We start from the raw sequence: 21,820 nt of genomic DNA on the forward strand, positions 1-21,820 counted from the left end.
TATACAATATCAAAATGAAAAGGATCTAGACACTGATCATCCAGATATACAGCATAAAGGAAGGCGCTGATTTTCCATGATTACAAAAACAAGGTGCTGCAAGAGGCATTTCTGAAGTTCCTTCTATAATTCTTCATTAAAACAAACATAGCAACACAACAATGAAATTGCTTGCACTTTGTAATCTTTTTTTTGAAAGTTATTGATGACTCATCAGAGAATAGTAGCTCTTTCATATACTTGTTTGGATTTTAAAAATCAACTTTGGGGTAATAAATCATACTGCTCTGATTATTAGAAAAGTGTACTTCATAGATACAATACAGTTTAGTCTGGAAGCATTAAGGAAGAGAAAAAATAAGGTAGGAAACAGACATCTGCTAACGTAGTGACATACCAAATGCACCCTGTGTGGACACAATACCTAGTTTCAGGTCTGCATATGGTGCCTGTCAATATCGTTCCCTTGGAATATGCAGTATTTCATGGCCTTTTTGGCAAGCATTAATTCTCAGTACCTGCACAGAAGATAAACTAGATGTGAATAAGAACCCAAGGAGCTTAATCTAGAACCTGCAGGAGTCCTGCTCTTGTAGGCTTTGTAACTGACTTGGGGGTAGCAAAGAACTGACTTCTTGTATCAGATAACTGATTATATATATAATATATACAAATACATATATATATTATATATATAGTCTAATCAGTAGTAAGGTTACAATGGTTTTACCAATATTCCTTTTTTTTTTTTTTTTTTTGACAGACAGAGTGGACAGTGAGAGAGAGAGACAGAGAGAAAGGTCTTCCTTTTGCCGTTAGTTCACCCTCCAATGGCCACCGTGGCTGGCGCACTGTGGCTGGCGCACCGCGCTGATCCGAAGCCAGGAGCCAGGTGCTTCTCCTGGTCTCCCATGCAGGTGCAGGGCCCAAGCACTTGGGCCATCCTCCACTGCCTTCCCGGGCCACAGCAGAGAGCTGGCCTGGAAGAGGGTCAGCCGGGACAGAATCCGGTGTGCCGGCACCACAAGGAGGAGGATTAGCCTGTTGAGCTGCGGTGCTGGCCTATAGTCCTTTTAAAAATGGATAGTCTCAGGGCTGGCCTTGTGATATAGTGGGGGAAGCCACTGCCTGTGACATTAGCATCACATATGGGTGCTGATTCAAGACCCAGCTGTTCCAATTCTGATCCAGCTCCCCAATAACGTACCTGGGAAAGCAGCAGAAGATGGCTCAAGTGCTTGGGCCCCTGAATCCATGTGGGAGACCCTGAAGAAGCTCCATGCACCTGGCTCAGCCCTGGTCATTGAGGCCACCTGGACAGTGAACAAGCAAGTGGAATATATCTCTTCCTCTGTCCCTCCCTCTCTTTCTGTAACTCTGATTTTCAAAAAAATAAAAAATAAACCTTTTTTTTAAAAAAATAGGACAGAAAAAAGGCAGAAGGAGAATAGATAAAAATGATTTTTCTTCTTCAACTTCAGTTAAACTAGTTTTCTAGCCATCAGTTTTTCAACCTTTCCCATCGGAATATCTGCAGCATATAGGAAAACAATTTAGTTGTTGTCTCTGGAAGGCCTTGGGAAAAGTACACACCTGCTCTGGAGTTATATCCTAATAACTTCTCATTAATAGATTTGAAAGGATTAATGTTCCTGGTAATTTGGCTGGCAACACGGTTTGCTTCTCCTTTTCCCAAGTCAATACCACTCTCCATTATCTTCTATCCTTTAAATAATCTTAGAAATTCAACTCCTTCCACTAAGCTTTCCCTAAATGACTAGAAAAAACTGTGATATCAATCCCCATCCCAGCCATGGAAAATGACCAACCATTCTGCTTTGCCAGAGCTATCCCAATTCTTAGCACTGAAGCGTCACATTCTAGGAACCCCCTCACTCCAAGGTAAGTAGATTATTATTGAACATATTACTTCCAAGAGATGTTATTTTGAATGTAAATTTTCATTACTTCCAGTACAATTGGCCTTATGCACTCAGAGTGCCTCCTGAATACAGAAGAGGAGCCCAGTAACTTGTGGCTTGTTTCAAGAAGTTTTAGATCTCAGAGCCACCTGTTATTTAGTGTTGTTGGCCAGACTACATCCGGCACACTCAAACAATTCCTCATCCACAGAAAGGAATTTGGGGCAAAGCATCAACAGAACAAGGCTTAATTCAGATTCTGATTAGAAAAATGAAAAACCAGCAGCTTTTACTAATTCTTGGATATTTACTTTATCTGGCATCAATCCATCAACAAACAAGTATCTATTCAGAACCTCTTTTGTTGGATATTAAAAGCAGGAGCTCATAACGGATATTTGAGAGGAAAATGTGCTGGTTTCTAATACAACTTTGGCAACTGCTACTTGTCTAAGTTGAATATTTGCTTAATCCCTCTGAGTTTCCATTTCTGTATCTCTAAAATGGAAAGAATCATATCTACATTACAGGAAAGCTATGAAAATTAAACAAAGACTGGTGAAGGTGTCTTGTAAATATTAACTAAATTTAATGAATGGACCCAGGCTTGTGTTCAGTATAATAAAGGGAACACAAAGAAGAAGAAAATTTAACCTTCAAGGTCAAGTGAGAACTGTAACCTGTTTCATCCCCTGTGTTAGCCATTTTAACCTAAATCCAGAGTGCCCATTACCACCTGCACATCTGAGCTTTCCACATTGATAGTTCCAGCCAGGAGCTCCCCTTGAAGCTCCTGTTCCACATGTTGAGGTTCATTGGATGACTACAAAATTCGTTAAACTCTACAGTGAGTCAAAACCTAAGCTCTCTTTCCTCTCTAATATTGTTCTCTTCCAATCTCTCAGTTACATCACCTTCCAACTAGCTGTGCCTGCCAGAAACTATGGGAGAAATCCTTGGCCTCTTCCTCTTCTTAACCCACACAGCCAGGCTGTCAGGAATCTGTTCATCTCACCTCCTACATCATTCCAACTTCTCCATCTCCATCTCCCCTACTAGTCCCCCTGATCTAAGCTGTCACCATTGCATTTCTAGACTGCTACCATTAAGTCCTAAATGATGTTCCAAAACTTTCCCCAGAAGTCTTACTCTTGTCTAATCCTTTCTAAGACAGCTCCAGTGTGAAATCTGCAAAGGAAAAGGGGAGTGAAATGCCTTTCCCTGCTTCAAAACCTTCAAAGGTTTCCTACTGCTCAAAGAATAAAGAGCAAAATCCTTCAACCAGGTCTAAGGGACCTTACTTGCCTGAACTCTGCCACCCATTTCCACCTTCTCCCACAGCACACAAATGCCACTCTCAGACTCACACTTTCTGTTTCCTACCATGCAGACTTGTGTACATGCTGTTGCCCATGGCAAGCATTCTCTACCTTTTTCCTGTCCTTTTCCTAAACAACTCCCATGTATCCTTTCAATTTTAACTCAAAAAATTTTTTTATTGGTGGAGCATCATAAAGTTCTAGAGTGACCTATATTTATGATTAGAAAAGCATTTGAAATAGTTCTTAATTTTACGCCATTTTCAATTACTTAAGGTCTGTGTCCTTCACCAGACTTAAAGATCTATGAGGGTGGGTCTACATTTGCTTGTACCAAGGATGCCAACACAATCCTTGGAAAATAGTAGATACTCCATAATAAGTCACTGATAGCTGAGTGGATGAATGGATAAACAGTAAATATTAAAAGCCAAATATTTGTCACCAAGTGTCAAAGTGTTCAACAAACAAGGAGAAGGAGAAACAAGCTCCCAGAGAAGGCAGTGACCAAAGAAGGGAATGATTGAGAGAGCAGGACAGGTTTAGAAACTGACAGCTACAGAGGCAACAGAACTGAGTGTGCTGTCCAGATATTGGTATCAACAGGTAAAGCATCTTGGAGACTGGAATAAGTATTTCACAGAGGATGAAAAGATTCATTGCCTTCCATGGGAGAATCATCATAGGAAAGGCAGTGTGCCCATCTCAAAGCCTGGAAGGATGCACATCATTTGTCTTTATTTCCAACTATGATTGCTACTTCAAATGCATGATTTAAATTAAAGCAAAACCTGAAAGATACCTGAATGGATAGTGATGAGCAAAAGTTCTTTCTGCAGGAGAGGGGCTGTCATCTGTTTGTTTGGGTTGATAGAGGCTTTTGATTCACTCTATAGAGACAAATGACTCTATGTCTCTCTGCCAGTCACATTATTAACTATCGTGGCATTTTATTTCTAAGTCAGGGGATAATCTGAGGCCAAGCAAAGAAGAAGCATTGAGAAGAGGCCTTGCCACAGGCTGCTGAGCGCCTGACATTTCAGAATGAAGAGTCATTACCTCAGAAATATTCTGAGCACTCCTCCCATCCTCCAATCAGGGAACTGTTACAGTCAGATCCGACAGTAAGTGTGTTCAATCGGCTAGCTCACCGCAGGTAGAGGGAATCATATTGTAAGCATTAAACATAATTAAAGCCCATTCCTATCTTAGTTATTGACAAGGATGCTTTGGAAAACCTATCAACATCAAAACAACATCTCGTGCAGCCTTCAAATGAACTGCAGAGACTACATGTTAAGAAAGGGTTTAAGTAGAATGAATTGGGAAAGAGGAGAAGCTACAGTGGAAGTAGTCATGGCTCAAAACTATGTGATTCAACAGCAGGAATTTAAGGTATTGTGACACCAATGTAGTCCAGAATCCAAGTTGCCTTTACAGAGACTGTGTATAGGTTACAGTGAGAAGAGGGGTTGGAAACAAATTACATATCCAAGAGCAGATAGATTAGGGGTCTGGATGACAATAGTTCTAATAACATTTAAAGGTTTTTTTTTTTTTTTTGTTAACTTGATGCCTTGATTCTGAGAAGAAAGTGTGAGTTCAACTGGCAGAGTTGCTTGGGTCACAAGTGTTATTGTAAACACCTATGCCTTTGTCCCAGAGTATGACAGGGTTCGATATCTTTATTGCCTATTCAATATTGTTATTGATGGCTGAGATGAAGGCATTGGCAATGTGCTCATCAAATTTGCAGACGCTACTAAGTTAGACTGATTTGCTAATACCCCTTCAGAACAGGAATAAAATTCTGACCTTGGCAAAGTGAACCGATTCTGTAGGGAGTCAGTTTGGGGCAAGGAAAAATAAATAAGGGTTCTAAGCTGTTCACAAACTAAATACAAATGGCCCAGGTACAGAAGTCAAACTTCCCTCATCATCTTTTTTTTCAGATCTTCACGAAAGCCGAATTACATTTTAGGCACCAAACTTGGAAAAGAATGTGAGTAAACAGGAAGGAGTTCAGAAAAGTTCAATGTGAACACAACCAAAAGGAAAATGACACATCATGGCCTAGCATACAGTGTGTTATAAACATTTACTTTAATAGTGAAAGAAGAAAGGAATGAAGGAGAGGAGGAAGGAAAGTGGGAGAAAAGGATGGAAGGAAGGAATAAAGAGAAAAAGTAGAAAGTACGATGGGAGAAAACCAATGAGTTATGGGTAAAATCTGGTGGCATTTAAGGGAAAATTCTTCACTCAGACCAGGAAGAGTAGATACTCATCAAATAAAATGAGACTGCAACAAACAGTTTCTGTGACCATCTTAGCACTGAAATTTTACCTGATTTCGTAATTGGTATTTCCTGCCATTCAAGATAAATTACACAGCATGTGCATCCATGGTTATGGGGAAGGAATGAGATCAGGTTTCATCTTCCTTGTGCTCCAATGTATGCCTTAGTCCTTGATGGTGCTCTTCAATCTTTCTTCTCAGAATGCCACACTCTTCCCTCATTCCCTCGAGATCCTGAAGATGCTGGCATTTCTACTTTAAAGTTGAAAACACAGGTAAGTCTTCAAATGTTTCATCTCAGATCCGAATCAGAATGGAAGCAGGATTGAAGACGGGTTTTGATGCTCCTCTGACACTGGCAGCAGCACTGGATGATATCGTCACTTATAGAGGCTGGAAACTTGTCTGAGATGGGCCAGACCCATGGCTGATTAAATCAAACTATCAAGGAGTGGTCCCGGAAAATTGTTTGTTTGTTTGTTTGTTTTTTAAGCTCTTTGGATGTTTCCAATACACAATCAAAATTAAGAGCTATTCTCTTTTAGGATATTTAGCTATTTTGGTTTCTTCAGTCCCCCTACCCCCAGAAGAATCCATCCAAAAACCAGCCTGAGGTGGGCCTTGACACATTTTCTGTACTTCAGTAAGGAACTGATCGAATGGACGAAGAAGCACTTCTCATGTCTTAATGTACTTGCAAATAAGTCACTTGTAGTTCTTGTTAAAATATGGGCTCTAACATAGTAGGGATGAGATACATGGGCTTGAGATTCTGCACATCTAACCAGCTCCCACGTAATGCAAATGCTACATGTCTGTGGACCATGAGAATAGCTGCAACTATAACTTCAAGCCTACACTAACCAATCAGCAGAGCCTTCCACCAACTTTAGCAACTCCTGAGGCATAATGTTGGTTTTAAATTAATGGAGGCCATTAGCTTACACTCCTGGCTCTCTGAGGCTTTTGTTGTAATTCTCAATCCATAAAACGTGCAGTATCTCCTAACAGTACCTCGAAAAGTATTCCTCAGACTCTAATGTAAATGTTAATCACTGGAGGATCTCTTTGAAGTGCAGACTCTGGGTGCACAGACCTGATGTGGGGCATAAGAGTCTATTTTTAACAAGTTCTCTGGTGATGTCATGCTGCTGTTCCAAGAACCACATTTTGAGTTAAAAGGGATCTAGGAAATGTTTATTGGACTTCAAATATTGTGGAAACTGAACTTTGCAATCCTCAACTCAAGAACTTTCTCGGCTAAGCACGGACTCAGTTAGGTCCCCAAACCCAGATTCTTGGTCTCTTTTAGCAAACAACTAACTCCCAGGCACATAATCCAACTCTGGCAATAATTTCCCTGCATGATAAAACCCTGGTTTTTAATATACTTGAAGTTAAAGGCGGGGGGGGGGGGGGAGGCAATTAACTCATTCCAAGCCATAAAAACACTGTTTTAAAGAGGGCACTACAGCCATATGTAAGATTTTTAGAATAAAATCCTATGACGTGTTCATCCTCAATCACTAGAGCTCTAGCATGCACTATGGTTTGCTTGATCTCAGACAGTCAGAAGAAATCAAACAGCAGGAGAGTTCTGGCAAGAATGCAAGGATAGACATCAATTGTTCAAGACAGAACTGTTTGGCATCATCCCCGTTGTTCTCAATGCCATGAGTTCATCTTTTTTAAGAAGTGGACTCAGCACTAAGAGTAATATTGGATATTTCCCCTCAATTCAACATATGGAAAGATCAGTGGAAAGTACTCAGGAAGAAATAAGGACAAGCACATTTGTCCACAAGCTGTGTGACTTGGTGGCCAGACTCAACACACCACTGAGTTTGCTGTGAATGTGGGATAGTATCAATTCTCCTTGAAACTAGGTTCTGTCTTCTAAAGAGTGGGGATATTTATCATGGATATATAATAAAGATCAAATAGGTGCAAGGGCTTAGAAAAAAAGGTACTTTGCATATGTTAGAGCTTCTTAAGGTTTGCACAGGAAAGGCCACCAGATTCAATCTTTTATTTAATAAATATTTATCGAGTGTCCACTGTGAGTCAGCAAACATCACAGGGATGATTCCTCATAAAGCTTCAATCCTTAAGACACACATAAGTTTTAAGTCACATAGAAAGGCCCCATGCTTGGCAGCATCCCAAGTCACTGCCTGGCAATGGTGACCATCAAGGGCAACCTAGTATATATAATTACGTGTGTGTATGTGTGCACGTGTGCACATGTGTGGTATGAGGTTGTTGGATAAAGAGGTGAGGGGGTTCATTGATTTACTCTTTGGGGCCAAGCCAAGTTAGACACTGTATTCTAAGCCATGAAGGGCCATCATCATGTATGTTGCATGGGCTTTGTCTACACACTAACATGGGTCCCAATCTCACCTTTGCTTTTGCTTAATTGCCGAGTTACTGGAATGTCACTTATGGTGTTCAAGCTTTAGTTTCCTCATCTATAGTATATAAATATTTGTAAATTCTATCATTAAAAAAATGAAGACCAGGACATGCAAAGAGATGTTTTCCTACAGACAACTCCCATATACAAGGCAGCAGCCTCATTCCTCGCTGCTGGAATCACCATCTTTTGTTGTTCTTTCCTGAAGTTGTTGTTGTGACTAGACTGGCTTCAAGAAGGTGAGATTTCTACTATAAAGTCTTGGCTCAAAGGAGGAGCCAAAATTCCTCTTTTAAAATGTCCTAATGTATAATGTGAGGAAGGTTATGAAATTAACAGTGTATGCTTTGCTTAGAATCTCAAACTGACAGTGAGAGAGTGACAGAGACAAAGAGAGTGACAGAAGCAAAACTCTGCACAGGATATACCTTGAAAATACATGGATAAGATGCAGCTTGCCATCTGAGTTTCCCTGAACCTGGGCCCCATCCTACCAATGGGCAGGGACCCACAATCAAACATCTATCCCCAATTTTCAAAAAATCCCATGAGTCTGCAAGTCTTCCCTCTCTAATATCTGTTTTCCAAATTCTAGTCTGTTCTGGCTAAACCTAGGCTCTTATGCCCTACTCCTTCCAGAGATACTATAACCAGCCTCAGACTATTGTAATATAATTAAGTACTCCTGATTATTTATAATCACATAGCTATACTCAATAGGTACTAGCTAATGTTTTCGCTCGTTCTTAATATGAATGAGATATTTTAACTGCCAGTATCAAATATTTGTGGAAAGGATGTGCATGGTGACAGATGAGCCACACTGACTTGTTAATGATCTTGGCATCCCTTGGTATTCTTCCTTGGGCATGAGAAACCTTCTTTTTTTCAAACTTTTTATAATTTTTTTGATTATTTATTCATATAAGAGACACAGAGAGAGTGCTGGTTCATTCCCCAAATGCCTGCAGTGGCTGGAGGGGGAATGAGGCTGAAGCCAGGAGACAGTATCCAGGAACTCCAAATCTATCTTCCACATGGGTGGCAGAGACCCAATTACTTGAGCCATCACTGTTTCATCGTAGCGTCTGCATTAGAAGAAGCTAGAAACAGAAGCCAGAGCTGGGAACTGAACATAGCTACTCAAGGATGATAGCATGTTAATCTCTAGGCTACACAACTGCTCTGGTCTTGATGACACCTGCCCAGAGCCAATAAAGCACAAAGTCCCACACTATTGTCATCAATGTCCATTTATCAATCAACACAATTTAAGACATAGAGAGTTACACAAGGTTCCAAAAAATTCAGGATCCAAGATGTGATCAGAAAGCATTCAAAAACAAGAAGGTATACTGCCAGTGGCATGCAGTTGGTACTAGCTGGTCCTGGCAGCTGTATTTCTTACACACCAGAGAGTGAGTAATAACACTCTCTTTAACGCCTTTCTTCAGAAGAGGATTATGAAACACACAGTTTCAGGAGCCTCTGCAACATGCAATGAGTTTAGTCACTGGGATTTGTGATGACAACTCTCAATGAAAGCAGAAAATATCAAAGGTAGGTCAATAGTATAGATTTCTCCCTTTTTAACATTGTCTTAATGATCACAAAGAGGGCTGTTCTGTTTTGATATCTTTTTGTTACATTCTAGTTGGTGTTTCATGTTGACCTCCAAACAATTTATTTCATAGGAACAGCTCCAGAAGTACTGCTAATGAGTGCAAGGGATGCTGTTCTCACAGGCTGTCTACTTCCAAAGGAGATGGAGGGGGTGGGGAAGAAGCCACGGCCTCTCATCTTTCTCAGGAAAACAATCCATTGATTTTGGCCTAAGTCAAATCAACATAATTATGTCTCAAAATGTTCTTGAAAACGCTTTGTAGCTACTCAGGAAAGAGAACAAATGCCCCTTTGTTCCAATTTTGGAATGCAAGCTGTGTGCTTAGCCTCCACTGCACACTGTACAGGGCAAACACAGGAAGCTTCCATTGGATTTTCCACTTAAATGGTTTGGCATAAACTCGCATTAGGCAGGCTCCGGGACAGAAACCTGGAGCACCGTGCTTTTGGCCAACTACAGCCCAGAAGTCGAGCCACAACCTTCAACCCCACTGCACTGCAGAGCGCTGTTGTGAGAAGAATGGGAAAACACAGGACCGCTGCCTTGTTGTCTACCACATGCTTAATTACGAAGTTCTCATTTTGGTTCTGCAATTAGGAAAAGCAAAACATCCCCGACAAGAGGAACTATGACAAAAGGTCAGTCCTGAGAAGTGATTGATGCATTCCCATAAGGAGAAGACTCTCATTCCAAGCCTGGCTGTGGATAAACACACTTATCTCCCTCCCCATGGTGGAAACACAGCTTTCTGCAGTCAGTGAAGTGGCACAACCTGGCCCAGGGCTCCCCTGGGGCTGTGGGGAAGGCAAACAGCCGCCTGTGTGGCAGCTGCTGGGCAGAAGACAAGCCTCCAGGCAGGGCTGCAGCCATCACGCTCCCATTAGGAAGCTCATCACTTGCTGTCAGAGGTGAGTTCTCCAGATGCGCTGACATTGCTCACCAGCCTCCCCCAGACACACACTGGGCTCTGCCCAAGCAGCAAGTCCCAGGCTTGCAGAGCAGGGAAACCACCACAAAGCCTCAGGCTATTTCCCAAAGCAGTGAGGCAGGGGTGGAGGGTGTGTGTGTGTGTGTGTGTGTAAACACTGATGGTCTGGTTACAGAAGAGAGAGGGGACTTTATTTCCCTCTGCACTTCTGTTTTCAGTGTTTGGAACCAATGACAGGTGTCAACTCTGCAAATTCCTTGGCCAGATCAAGAGGAGGAAGAACTATAACCAAGAGAAACCACCTAGTGCCACTCTCCCTTTTCTGTGCCTGAGTTTCTGGTACTGACAATGCCAACGCAGGGACTCCAGGCTGCACTCTCTCCCTCCACGATGCCTCTCCTCAATTGTAAGTCCATAGTGACTACAGTTCTCTAGTTTTGAACTCGGGAGTGCCGGCACAACCAAACTCAGTGACTGCAGAAGTTAAACAGGCTACAAGCTACCCCACAGAGTGCTAAAACTCTATACAGAGATCCTATATTCAGAAATGAAAAGGAGGGTAAAGAGAGGAAAGCCTGATCTTTCCTCCCAAAAAATTTAGCTAATGAAATAATGTGGCCTGACAGTCTCCTTTTGGCTCCTGTGGACATCCTATGCAGCCACCATGATCTAAATAATTCAACAAACATTAGGCACATCCTATGGTGATTAGGCACATTCTATGGTGGGGCTTTAAAATGTTGATGCAAAACAGAATTAAATGATAAATATAAGATAAATATCTTGATGCAAAAAATTTGAAATCCATGCACAATTTTTTCAGAATATTCATTTTCTATAAACTTTTAGAAAATTTATTTATTTGAAAGGCAGAGTTACAGAGAGAAGGAGACACAAAGAGAAAGGTCTTCTATCTGCTGGTTCACTCCCCAAATGGTTGCAATAGCCAGAGCTGGAAACCAGGAGCCAGGAGCTTCTTCTGAGTCTCCCACATGGGTGCAGGGACCCAAGCATTTGGGCCATCTTCCACTGCTTTCCCAGGCCATAAGCTTAGAACTACATCGGATGAGGAGCAGCCAGGACACAAACTGGTGCCCATATGGGATGCTGGCACCACGGGCAGAGGCTTAGACTACTACACCACAGTGCCAGTCCCTCTACAAACTTTTTGAAGACACTTCATATGCCTGGGTTTCTATTTTTGTTTGCACTGAAATAAACATATCTTTTAATTCCATTTCCATGAATTTTATCATGTTCCTCATACATGGTAATCAAATATGAATGAAATAAAGATACTTCCTCCACCAGTCAGGGTTCTTGATTGCAAACAGACTTAAACTTCAAAGTGGTTTATCAGAAGAATACTACGTAGTTTGCAACTGCAATGTGATAGGCAAAGCCAGCCTCAGAAAATGGACAGGATCCAGACCCAAAGGCAATATTACAGCACAGGAGTGGTTTAGATGGGACAAAATTGACATCACTGTTGCACGTTACAGGCCACTACTAACCCAGAGCAAGCAATCCCACTGGAGGATGGCTCTTGCCACCACTAACACCAAAAGAAATTCTCAAAGCCACTAATTATGGGTGTCAATGCTCTAGATTAAGATTCCAGGTAGCACCGTGCCATCTGATGATGTAAGTCCTGGCCCATGCCCTATTGTTGGGAGCTGAAGAGGATTTTTTTCTAGGCTTTTGTGTCCTCAATAGTCAAAAATAGGGTTTCCCACCATAACTTACATAACAATGAATTCTACTAGAGAAAAGGTGTTAAAATGTTAAGACAGTAAAAGAAAAAACAGGAAAATGTCTATCAAGAGCTTTCCTATGAAGTAGTAGTTGTAAATGGAAACCAGATTATGCATAGATATAAATAAATATAAAACCTGGGACTGGCATTGTGGTGTAGCAACACTGGCATCCCATATGGGTGCCGGTTTGTGTCCCTGCTGCTCCACTTCCAATCCAGCTTCCTGCTGATGGCCTGGTAAAAGCAGTGGAAGATGGCCCCTGCCATCCACATGCAAGACCTGGATGAAGCTCTTAGGTCCTGACTTCAGCCTGGCCTAGCACTGTCCATTGCAGACAACTGGAGAGTGAATGAGTGGATGGAAGATCTCTCTCTCCCTCTGAAATTTTGATTTTCAAAATAAATATATAATCTTTAAAAGAACAAATAAATACAAAACCAACAAGTTAGGACAGATGCTATCAGGGAGGGGCTGGTAGTAGATCTTTCCACCCCAAGAAAGGAAATACTACTCTGGCTAAGGGTTAACGAAAATCACATTCAAAGAACTTTTAGCTGAATATTGAATGATAGATGGAATTTCTAAAGGTTGGAAAAGATATTCCAGGAAACATCTCCTATAATGGGGAAGACCTTCCGAAATGCAAAATGCAACTTCAATGACTAGAGGATTGGATGACTGAATAGATAGTTGTGAGACAGTTTGAGCGTTTCATCTGCTAACTGTGTTTCCCAGTGAATCAAGAGTTCTTCTAAAGCAGAATGAATTCACAAGGCACTCAGAGAAAGTGAGATGCATCACCTTATTTTTAAGTATTCTCCAAGGCAAAAATAGAACAGGACACGTTACACCTCATCAGGCTCATCCTAACTTCATTCATATTATGAATAAGAAATCAGCCTCATGCTAATCCCTAGCCTTGATGCTTTCTAACACGTGTTGTAAACTTGTTTCAGCACCAAAAAAAGAGATGCAGGCATAAATACAGATAGAACCACGTGCGGAATGTTGACTTATAATTGAGTGTGGTAGAATAGCTGCCTACAATTAATCAATCAAACAACTAAATTTAATGAATCAATCATCTCATATGGACTTAAGGAAGATCTATTATAGAATGTTTATGTGAGGGAAGGAAATACTGTCCATAATGTGCCTAGATAACTAAAGTGACCACCAATACTAGAATCTAAATTGACTTGCTTTTATCATATTTTCATACAAAATTACTGCTGGAATTTTCCATATGAAAAAAGAGATAAATATACAAATTTGTGAGTAGGATTTTTTTTTCCATAGAAACATAGACATTCTAACATCCTTGTCTAAAAGAACTAAATGGCAAGCAGTCTGGAGCAGTAGATACATAAAGAACACTAGAAAGGTCTAAAATGAGGATCAGAGCATCTATGACTCAAGGGAATTGTGGGAATTATCTTCAAATATTTGATGGACTGCAAGGAAAAATTGGCAAAAATTAAAGTAATCCTGTGGATTCATCTCCAGAGAAAAGTGGAGCTAGTAAGATTGTTCACTCAGAAGTTGGATAACAACCAGTTGTTACAACAATGATTGCTGAAGTCTCTCACATTTCTAAGATGAAATGGGCAGCTGGGATAACTAAATATTGATTCATCTAAATCTCCTTGAGGTCAATATAAGAACATTTATATAAATAATTTTGGAAAAATAAATGTTATTGACTCAGCAAATGAACAATTTCTGCATGAAGATTAGATTAAGTGAGAGCAAGTGCTTGGCTTCTTTGAGTAAGTGATTCTCACCGAAGTCTCACCACAGCTTAAAAGATTCTGTGCTATTGGTCATCTAATTACTCCTTGATGTCAGAATAAAGACATTTCTGTGCATAATTTCTGAAAAAATAAATTACTTCCTTAATAAGCAATTCTTCCATAAAGATGAAATACAATAAATTAAGGTCTTGGGTTCCCTTGTCAAGGTCTGAATGGCATTAACTGCCCCCACCTTTAGATTTTCTGATTATCTCTTCTTTTCATTTTCAATTTTAAAAATTTTATATATTTGCAAGGCACACAGAAAGAGACAGTCAGACAAACAGGGAGAGATTTTCCATCTGCTGGTTCACTCCTGGCCTCCAGTATGGAGCCATGAGCCTAGAACTCCATCAGGTTACCCATATGCATAGTCAGGATCCATCCCCCATTGCTTCTCAGGCTGGGTATTAGCAGGAAGTTAGAATCAGAAGCAGAGCCAGGACTCAAACCCAGACACTCTGATATTCGATACAGGCGTTATATGTGGGGTCTTAACCCCTATGCCTAACACTTGCCCCTTTCTGAACTTGTGTTCTACCACCTTCTCTCGGTCTCTGCCATGATCATACTGGCTGCTTCAGATATGCCTGCGAAATGACTGTAAAATATATTTGTGCTATGTTGCACATCAACAAAACTTATCATGCAGGTAAAAAGAAGAAAGAAAAAAAAACTATTAAACACAAGCAGAAAAACTAACATGATATTTAAAGGGAAAAGTATAACCTTAGATTAGAAAACAGAGGTGCTGAAAGTTAAAGGTCTAAATGTCTATTTTAAGAAATTAGGAGATGGAAAGAAAGAAGGAGAGGGAGATATTGAGATTGTCCATCCATTGGTTCACTCCCCAAATGGCTGCAATGGCCAGGGTTGGGGCAAGTGGATGCCAAAAACCCAGAACTCCCTCCAGGTCCCCCTCATGGGTGGCAGCACCCCAAGCACTTGGACCATCTTCTTCTGCTTTCCCAGGCACATTAACAGAGAGCTGGATCAGAAGCAGAGCAGCAAGGACTCGAACTGGGTTCCATAGGGGATGCCAGCATCACAGGCAATGGCTTAAACTTCTTTGCCAAAATGCCAGCCCCAGAACTCAATATTAAAGAGATTCCCTCAACCTTTTGCAGTCAATTTCCATACTCAAATACCCACCCAAGAAATCAGTGATCTGCTTTTACCAAGATAACTTTTTTCTAAAATTTTGTATAAATGGAATCATATAGCATATAGACAAATATGTTAAATTTCTTTCATTTGGCATGATGTTTTTAGAATTTGTCCATCATGTTGTAGGGTAGTAGTTTAATACTAAGTAGTATTCTGTGGTATATACTATTCATTCACACAGTCACCATTTAATGGGTATTTCAGTTGTTTCCAAGTTGTAGCTTTGATGAATAAAGCTGCAGTGAGCACACAAGTACATACAAGTATTTGTGTGGACAAACATTTTTGCTTGAAGTATATGCTTAACTACATGAAATGACAAATAGATTTTCAGATGAGATGTATTGTTTTTCATTGTCACCAGCAATATGGGAGAATTCCAGTTGTTCCACATTCTTGTTATCATCTAATATTGTCCATCTTTTTAATTTTAACTATTCTAATAAGTGTGCAATGATGTCCCTTTGTAATTTCAATTGAGACTTTCCTGCTATTCAATGGTATTGGGTATCTTTTAATGTATTTAATAGCTCTTCATTTTTCTTCTTTGACAAAGTGTCAATTGGGAGATTTTACCTCTATTGGGTAAAAATATTCTTATGGTTGAGGTTTTGAGTTCATTACATATATAGATACAGGCCCTTTAGCAGACAATGATTAGCAAATGATCCCTCTTGTCTATGACATGTCTTTTCATTTTCATATTTGTGTCTTTGGAAGAACAATTTATACATTTTTGATAAGGGTTATTTTATTAATTTTTCTTTCATGATTCATGTCCTATTTAAAATAACATTTGTAACTAACTGTCACAAAGACTTTTTTCATGTTTTCTTTCAGAAGCTTTCTAGGATCTTATGCTTGGGTCTATGATCTATTCAGAGTCAATTTCTGTACATGGTGTGAAATATTTCATAGTTGGACCACTGTCAAGCTTCATTATTATAGTTATTCCATCACCAGTTGTTAAGAAACATAAAACCACATGTCTATAAACAAATAGAGAAGAACTCTAATATAACTGTACAATTGTATGCTATTCAACAATAAATGGAAATAAACCATTGGTACATGCAGCAACTTAGGTGAAATTCAAAATCATTATCTGAACTGAAAGAATTCAAATACCATATATTACATGCTTTACAACTGTAATTATTTCAGAGTTTAGGAAATTCTAAATTAAGTGGAAGAAATCAAATCTGGGGGTAGGAGGAAGCAGACTGAAGACAGTCATGGGAAGGCATCCTGGTGAGTGAAGGTATAACTCTGTATCCTGAATGTGGCAGTAGTTTGCAAAGCATACCTTTGTCAAACACATTGAATTCTACTTAGATTGTGGATATAGTTTGTTAAACATAAATTATTTCTCAACAAAATTTGTTTTAAAATGAAGCAACTGAACATTATGCCAAGATTTGTGAACATCAACTCTTCTCCCAGGTGCATGTCTTTAGAGGATTATTTCACAGGTAGCCAGGTGGATTGACAGGGAGGCCATGGGAAAATCCATAGAGTGCAAATATTGACTCTGGATAAAACAGTCTAAGCTCAGTTTTCAAGCAAAATGTAAACAGTGAAAGGAGATATCTGAAAACTATTTAGCATAAAATTAAGAGGAAAATTTCACAAAATGGCCTGCCATTCACTATAAGAGGGGATCTTGATTTGCCAATAAGAAATAGGAACATAAAGGAAAAATATAGAACACAGGACAAAATTACAAGATAAAAGATAAGCATATATGGATAAGAAATAGAAATATTATAAAAGAAATAAAAATGGGAGAGCATAATTAAAATCCAATAAGAAGTAGATTTGAATCTGTTAAAAAATCTCATCAGACATTGAAAACAACTTTGAGAAATTCTGTGAGAATGGGAGAAAAATAAAGATGGAAAATACAAAAGGAGAAAGGGGTAAATATAGAGACCTAATCTAAGAGAAACATACTTTTTTAATGAAAGAATGTTTAATAATGAGACTGTGACAGAAATTTTATTTTTTTTTAAATGGTGAGTTGGTATATATTGATTAACAAGACATGGAATTCATTCTTGGTAAAAATCAATGAAAGAAAAAATAGGTATATGAAATGGAAGAAAAATAGGTATCTAGACCCCTGTTAAAAATTATCTTAAACAGTTAGTCAAAAACAAATTACTAAACTTTTAGGTTTAAAATAAGAAAAACAAGTTACTCACAAAGAATCTGATTCTCTCTGATCTCTTTATTATGCAATAAAAAAACATAAAGCACATAAATATTGGGAACAAATATTGAAACATAATTATCACATGCACAAATAAGTGGTCTTTCATGTTTCAAAACAACAGAGAGGGATTTAAATAGTCAAAGTATACTAAGCATAACACTCATATGTGCTAGCATATTTTTTGAAGAGGTGACTCAGAAAACTCACAATTAGTGAATTAGATTGGGAAATTGTGATTAACTAAAAAAAGATGTGAGGACTTTTCACTGTTCAGTTGGAAGACTACAATTTAGATTATGTATCACAGGTATAAAACTGAACTTGTTTAACTTATGTAGCTGTTCTTCAGCAATTTTCTTTTAAAAAAAACCTTTTATTTAATAAATATAAATTTTGAAAGTGCAACTTTTGGATTATAGTGGTTTTCCCCCATAACCTCCCTCCGCCCACAAACCATCCCATCTCCTACTCACAAAGAGTTCTGTAGGTATCTGTTAGATCCATTTGGTCTATAGTGTTGATTACATCTGCTGTTTCATTGTTGATTTTCTGTCTGGTTGATCTGTCCATTGCTGAAGGTGGGGTATTGAAGTCCCCCAATACTATTGGAGTCTAAGTCTCCCTTTAAGTCCCTTAACATACCGTTTAAACAGCCCAGTGCCCTGCAATTGGGTGAATATACATTTATAATAGTTACATCTTCCTGCTGAATTTATCCATTAATCATTATATAGTGGCCCTCTTTGTCTCTCTTAACAGTTTTTGTCTTAAAGTTTATTTTGTCTGATATTAAGATGGCTACGCCAGCTCTTTTTTGGTTTCTGTTGGCATGGAATATCTTTTTCCAACCTTTCACTTTCAGTCTGCATGCACCTTTATTAGAAAGATGTGTTTCTTGTAAGCAGTAAATAGATGGTTTCTGTTTTGTTTTGTTTTGTTGAGAGGCAGAGTTAGACAGAGAGAGAAAGGTCTTCCTTCTGTTGGTTCATCCCCCAAATGGCCTCTATGGCCGACACACCGTGCCGATCCAAAGCCAGGAGCCAGGTGCTTCCTCCCGGTCTCCTATGCAGGTGTAGGGCCCAAGCACTTGGGCCATCCTCCACTGTCTTCCCAGGCCACAGCAGAGAGCTGGACTGGAAGAGGGGCAACCAGGACGGAATCTGGTGCCCCGACCAGGACTAGAACCCAGTGTGCTGGCACTGCCAGTGGAGGATTAGCCTAGTGAGCTGCGGCGCTGGCTGGGTTTCATTTTTTAATCCATTCAGCCAGTCTGTGTCTTTTAACTGGAGAGTTGAGGCCATTTACATTCAATGTGACTATTGATAAGTAGTGACTGCCCTGCCATTTTCCCAAAGATATTTCTAATATATGCTTTGAATTTCCTGTGATCTTTTACTGATAAATTTTCTTCCTTTATGTTCTTTCATATTGATGACCATGTTTCTGTGTTTCTGTGTGTAACACATCTTTAAGCATCTTTTGCAGGGCAGGATGAGTGGCAACAAATTCTTTCAGTTTCTGTTTGCTTTGAAAGGTCTTTATTTCACCTTCATTCACAAATCAGAGCTTTGCAGGATATAATATTCTGGGATGGCAGTTTTTTCTCTTAGTACTAGGGCTATATCTCACCATTTCCTCCTAGCCTGTAGGGTTTCTGAAGAGAAGTCTGTTATGAGTCTAATTGGAGATCCTCTGAGAGTAATCTGGCATTTCTCTCTTGCAAATTTTAGAATCTTGTCTTTATGTTTCACTGTGGTGAGTTTGATTACAATGTGTCATGGCAAGGATCTTTTCTGGTCATGTTTGTTGGGAGTTCTGTGTGCTTCCTGTACTTGGATGTCTCTTTCTTTCTCCAAACCAGGGAAGTTTTCTGCTAGTATCTCACTCAAAATGCCTTTCTCTCTCTCCATGCCTTTAGGAACTCCTGGAACCCGAATGTTGGTTTTTTTAATAGTATCCTGTAGATTCCCAACAATATTTTTTAGATTTCAAATTTCCTATTCTTGTCTTTGGTTTGACTGTATACTTTCCTGTGCTCTGTCTTCTAAGTGCAATATTCTCTTTTCTGCCTCATTGATTCTGTTTTTAAGGCTCTCAACTGCATTTTTAATTTGTTCTATTGAATTCATTTCACTTTGATTTCTCTTCAATATCTCAATTTCATATTCTATTGAATTCCTCATTTCATTTTGATTCTTCCTTAAGATTTCATTTTCATGAGATAAATTTTCTTTCATGTCCTGCATGGATTTCAGTAGTTTGTGCATTTGTTTTTGATTACTTCTAATTATTTTTATCATCAATTTTTTGAGTTCCATTTCTTGCATTTCTTCTATCTCATCGTATTCATAATCTTATATTAAAGTGTCATGTTCTTTTGGGAGCATATGTTGACTTCCTTATTCTTGTTTTCTCAATTGATGCGTTTGTTGTTTGGCATTTGTGGAGATACTCGTTGGTTTCTTCTTTTTTTTTTTTCCCACTGTGGTGGCTTTTCTCATTGTACTATGACTCTGTAGATAAGTGGACTGTTTGCTTTCAGTGAGTCTCTAGAGGCTTGTGGTGGGTGTGGTCAGAAAGCTCTGTTCAGTTCTTCAGGGTTAAGGGTGTGCCTAAGGTGACACACCCAGGTTTGGCATAGTAAATCTTCTTCTCTCTCTCTCTCTCTCTCTCTCTCTCTCTTTTAATCAGAAGTGAAGTAATTCCGCTCAGCTGAGCTCTTCTTGATGGTGATCAGTGCCTGAGCGCCAGCCCCAGTGGGTGTAATAACTATCTGCTCTGTCCCAAGAACCACACAAAGAATCTGTGCAGTCCTCAGTGTAAGCTCAGATTCCCCTGCAATGTCTCTCACCAGGTAACCAAGGCCACCCAAGGTTGTGGCATCTCCCACCAAGACTGCTCACATCTCAGCCACACCGTGAGTTCTCCCGCACACCCTCAGTTTTTTTTTTTTTCCCCGCAGTCCCAGTTCCACACAATCACTAGGTCTTAGTCTCCTGTTATTACTCCCCACCAGAGTCAGGTTTCTATGCTCGGCTGATTGCTGGATGCAGCCCCGAGCAGGCGCAGCTATTACATACGTCCAAAATGACGCCTGCTCTATCAGCTTATACACCTTTGTAAGGTGATTGGAGAGAAAGAATCGTGTCCGTACCATCCCTTTTATTTTTTCTCTTCTCTAGTTAGGCTGGTGTGCTTTCAAGCCTTGTTCCCTCTAGGCTCTTCCTGCTGCTTTTCTGCCAACATCTCAGGCTACAGCGGTTTCATCTCACCTCAGTTTCCAGCGCTGGTGTGGAGGCTCTTGGCAGCTAGGGTCCTGAGCTGTGGGTGCCCGTACCCTCCACATAGGTCCACCATGTCCCTCTAATTACGGAGGAGTTTCCTCTGCCATTTTTTCACTAACTCTTCCCTGAGACTACACTATCTCCACTTTTATTAAACTGTCTTCTCCTGGACTAGCAGTAAGCTCCCTCCCTATGCCGCCATCTTGCCATTCTTCAGCAACTTCCATTCTTTACCTGGAACCTGGCAATTTCCTTCAGACACATCCTTCTTCCCATTTCCCACCGCTGTGTGGCCCTGAAGTGTGCCTTCCCTGTCACAAAGACCATGCTCTACCACTGTAGTCTTTGTACAAGTTTACCAAGAAACATACCAAATAAAGTCTTTCTCTCCTCTCCACAAAAGCAGAGTGTCACAGAGCATGTATAGAAGCTGTTTTAATAACAAGAAAATAAAAAAACCCTGATTTTTATAATTTAAGTTCCTAATAACAGATAAAATAAATTTGCTTTACATTAAGAGAGCAATAAAAATGAACCAGTGGTCAATGTCATCAACTTAATGCCCTGAAATAAAATTGATCGAAATGTTAACAGTAATTATCCAACAGCATTGTGATGATCATTTTCTCTCTTCTAGACTTTTATATTTTTTACATTTCTATGAGTAATGTGTTTCATATGCTAATTATTTTTCATCAAATTATTTAATATTTATTTCATAATGAAAAAATATTTCCACTTCCTATATTAGTCACAGTCCCAGTAGAAAAATAGGAGGGCACTTTTAGAAAGGTTTACCAGAAATATGCAGCTTAAGGGGTAATTTAAAGAGGTTTGGGTGAAGTTAAGGGAATTAACAAGGAATTGTAAGTGTCCTAGGATTGGAGTTAAGGTATTTTGTTAAATGTCCTTATTCTGAAGGAGTCATGGGAGGAAATGGTGTTTCCAAAGCACAGGGAGAGCTGCAACTATGCAATAAAGACAACCTGACATGCACCGTGACTGGAGGAGCAGCCACTGCTGATGGACAGCAGGGGTGGAGGGACATCCTCTTACCTTCTGAGACCTGTCCATGTGGCCTACTGCCTGAATCCAAACA

This window comes from Lepus europaeus, chromosome 13 (genome assembly GCF_033115175.1).
Source record: "Lepus europaeus isolate LE1 chromosome 13, mLepTim1.pri, whole genome shotgun sequence".
Classification (NCBI taxonomy): Eukaryota; Metazoa; Chordata; class Mammalia; order Lagomorpha; family Leporidae; genus Lepus; species Lepus europaeus.